The sequence below is a fragment of the Crocuta crocuta genome, unplaced genomic scaffold, assembly GCF_008692635.1.
Source record: "Crocuta crocuta isolate KB4526 unplaced genomic scaffold, BGI_CrCroc_1.0 scaffold5, whole genome shotgun sequence".
NCBI lineage: Eukaryota > Metazoa > Chordata > Mammalia > Carnivora > Hyaenidae > Crocuta > Crocuta crocuta.
The window spans coordinates 853,348-857,205 of NW_027530500.1; the positions used below are offsets into that span (position 1 = coordinate 853,348).

The following is a 3,858-nucleotide window of genomic DNA, read 5'->3' on the forward strand; positions in this document are numbered from 1 at the left end:
TACTCAGTGGTACTACATAAGGACAGGCACCCGGTCACAGGGACACGTCTGCTGTGGGAAGGAGCGGGCTTCCTGGAGGAGGAGGCCTTAGGTAGATAGGAGTCGCCAGGAGACTGGGGCAGGGGATATACAGAGTGGGGCCAAAGGCAGGAGGCACCGAGGGGTGAGTGTGGACACCCCAGGAGAGATGGGCCTCCGTAGAGGAGGATGCCAAGGTTCAACTAGAGTGATCATAAGTCGCTCGGCTCGGGGCCCTGGCGCCCCCTCCCCAGGTCCTCCTTGGCCAGCCACGAGGGTCTGCGCAGGTCGCTCGCGTCCGTGGGGCTGGCCCCTCCAGCGGGTCTAATTCCGCCGCGATCCGAAGTCCCCTTTAAAAGTTTGTCCCCAAATAAAACCCCTCTCTACGCCCCGCCGTGGGAATCGGGGCCATCCCCGGAGGAGGCTTTGAGGACAGGCGCGGCTGCCCTCCTCCACCCCTTCGGAAACAACAATGGGCGACCGGACGAAAAAGAACGAGGGAATCAAGTGTGGAAAATCCCCCAGTCCTGCAATGTCAACTGCTGGGCGCCGGGCCTGCGGGCGGCCGCGGTGCTGCCCCCGCGCGCCCTCGCCTGGGACTGCACGCCCGGGGGGGGAGGAGCGTCGCGGGTTGATCTCCTGGTTCTCAGACTCTGCGTGCGCGTGGCGAGTAGGGGAGGAAAGCTTGCGTTTGGGTTCTGAGGCTACTTTAGATTCAAAAGGAATTCCATTTCATTACCAAAGCCGAAATCGTATCGCGGCTTGCACTTTCCCGGAGCCGAAGTACAATGACTTGCTTTTATTTGATCATCGCATCCTACCACTAGCCGTGTTCTCTTCTTTTTCTTCCACAGTAAGTCAGAGATCATACATTAAAGAATTTATGAAGTGGATATTCAGAGAACAAAGATAATCACAGAGCGGAAGAGTTGCAATTGCTTTTCCCTGAACTCTGAAAACACTCAGGGCTGGGCGCTGCTGCCAGCAAACAATTAGCCCTCCGTATAGTCAGCGGCAATCTTAGGACTGTGGGGGACGTTGGCTACCCGCAGGTCAAACAGGGGGAAGAACACAGACAGCAAGTCACAGGACCCACTGAGCGCCAGGCCTTGGCTGTGCGAGGACTTCACTTGAAATCCACAACTCCCTTTTTTTCCCTTCGGGGTGAAGGGCAGAGGGAGAGAGAGAATCTCACGAACCCCCCCCCTCCCCCCCGTTATGGAGGATCCATGACCTGATGGGAGATCAAGAGTCAGACCTTAACTGACTAAGCCATCCAGGCCCCCTGACACACACCTGCCTTTTAATGTGTGTGTTTCTGCCAATTCGTGAGGATGACACCCAGGGTCCGACACAGAAGTCGGCTGATGAAGCCCCCAGCTCGCAAGGGTTAGGCAGTCGGCGTTCCATTCTGCTCCCAGATGTGGACTGATTCATTGAAGTAACATGACTTTTCGATCAGTGGCTCATCCGACTTGACTTTGAGGTATGAGGAAAACACCTAAGGCCTTGGGATCTCACAGGGCAAATGCAGCACTTAACTGAGAGGGGAAAATGGAGTAAAATCCTTGAGGCAACTAGGAAAACTTTTCTTCCTCCTAGATAATTCTAGGAATGAAAGGCTTCCTGGCTAAGTAGGGGCTCCCTGTCCCCTAGTCTGGAGAGTATGAAGCTGAATTACATAGCTCCCCTAGGGAGGGAGCTGCTCTGGCCCCCCTCACAGCTCACAGGAGGGGCACCCACCAACTGGGGACCCCGTGTGAGCCCTTTCCTCTCTCTCTCTCCCTAGGCCTGTTTCCCCATTCCATCACTCGCAAGATGGAACTCCAGGCCAAACACAGACTGGGTCAGTGACCTTTCAGTAACACTCCCCCTCTCTCTTGAACATTCTGCACCCACATCCCCATCCGGCAGCTGAGGAGTGCCTTTCTAGACCCTCTCACTGTTCCCCTTCAGCCTTAGCACCTGGCCTAGGGGAGCTGAGGTGACTACAAGGGTGAATAAGGGCTGGACTCTGAGGCCAGATAGCGCCAGATCAGAACCTTGACTTTCATAGGAGTGAGAGGAACTTGGCCCACCCTGTGGTCTCTGTGTGAGGCTCAGATACTGGGGCCTCAAGTGATGAGGGTGCCTACCCAGCAGTCTTTTCTTCAGGCTCTGTCCATCCTGTGGCTGTGGGGCAGGAAGAGGTAGCACCGGAGAGAGGAGACTGCCAACCAGCCATGTGACCTTGCCCAGGGTCTTCACTCCTCTGAACCTCAGTTTCCTATTCTGTGAAATGGGTATTATAGTCTGCTTTACAGGCTTGCCAGTTGAATTGGAAATGACACACCTACAGCACCTAGTACTCAGTAGCCCTGGATAACGAGCTGGCTTCATTATGATTTACCACTTGGTAGAGGATTGTCATTGGGGAAGGGTGCCTAGGGGGTTGACCCAGGGCAGCTCTGCCTTCAAGCCCATGAAGGGAGACTCCCTAGGCCTCAGGGACCCGTGCTGGCAAGCAGAGGCAGGCAGTTCCGGGCACAGCACTGTGCCAGCCCTCACTCCTGGCAATAACGAATCATCACTGAGGAAGTCTGGCCCAAATACTCCCGGCCTCCGGGCGATGGTCAGTTTTACAGCAGCTTCAGTTTGGGCCTTCCCCGGGGGGGTCACACCCGGACTCCCCACCCCGCCCCCAGCCGCTCAGGCTCACTCTGTACTGTGTTCAGGGTCTGCATCAGACTGTCTACAGCTGAGGTGCTCCCTCAGCCCCTTTTGAAAACAGCATGCCTCCCTCTTAGTTGGATTGGGGGGTGGGAGGGGGGTTGGTGGTTGTTTTTCCAGTTGTCTGGGTTTGCTTCCAAGACGGCTTTCCGGTACGATTTATTTTGTAACAGTTTTCTGAGGTATAATTGACACAACCCTCCCATCCCCCACAACCCCGCGATGCTTTCAGGAGCCCCAACAGAAGCAAACCAGGGTAGCCTCGCGTCAGAACCCACCCCAGCTCTATTCTGACAGGTCATTTCACACCCCAGCTCACCTCCTGCTGCGTGGAGGCGCTGCACCACCTGAGCGAGGTCAAGGCCAGGGCCGAGAGTTTGGGGCTAGATGGGGGGGGGGCGCAAGTGGGGGCTGTCTGATGAGGAGCCCTGCACGTGGCCCAAGCCAGAAGGCTTGAGCAGATCATGGACTACAGGGAAGGGAGGGCCGAAGCGCCCACAAGTGCACCACTGAACACGACAGGGCCAGGGCTGCCGGACCTTCTGACCGACCTACCAAAGCTCAAGGTTGAAATATTTTTGTGGACTTTCATAATTTTACATATGGCCTCAACTCTTCATAACTTTTTCACTGGAGCTATAATAAACATGGAGGAAAAAATGCACACTGTCTAAAACTCCTTTCAAGCTGGGCCGAAGGCCTCTGCGGACACCTCAGGACCTCGCCACGAGGGAGCCCCGGTCATGGTCCCAAAGCCACAAGGTAGAGGGGTCCGAATCGCGCCCAGAACTCTGCACCCCAGCCTTCCCTTCTCTTCCTCCCGCTCCGGCCCCACCGCCCCCAGGGCGCACCAATCACAGCTCGGCCCTCTTGCACTTGGAACTTCGGAGCGCCCTGCGTGCAAGGTCAGGGGCTTTCCTCCGGAGGAGCGCGGAAGAGGGTATTCCACACGCAGCCTGGACTTGGAGGGAGGGGGACCCAAGCGCCAGAGGTGCCAGCCGTTTCGCTCCCCGCTCCTGCCCAAAAGGGCTTCCCGCGCCCCTGCTCCCCGATTCCACAGTCGTTTCCCCTGGCCTCTCGGATAGGAATCAGTTCCCGGTCGGCGGCGGCCCGCCTCGGAGCGCTCTGGCC

At 57.0% G+C, this 3,858-nt stretch overlaps 1 protein-coding gene across 1 annotated transcript in view; it reads left to right on the forward strand.

Annotated features, from left to right (window-relative positions):
* The first annotated feature begins 202 nt into the window (after positions 1 to 202).
* The window catches only part of POLR2D (RNA polymerase II subunit D), a 450,734-nt gene continuing 447,078 nt past the window's right edge, over positions 203 to 3,858 (forward strand). Inside the window, exon 1 of the mRNA XM_077766744.1 lies at positions 203 to 209. The gene's annotated coding sequence lies outside the window, so the exon portion shown is untranslated. The remainder of the gene's footprint in view (positions 210 to 3,858) is intronic.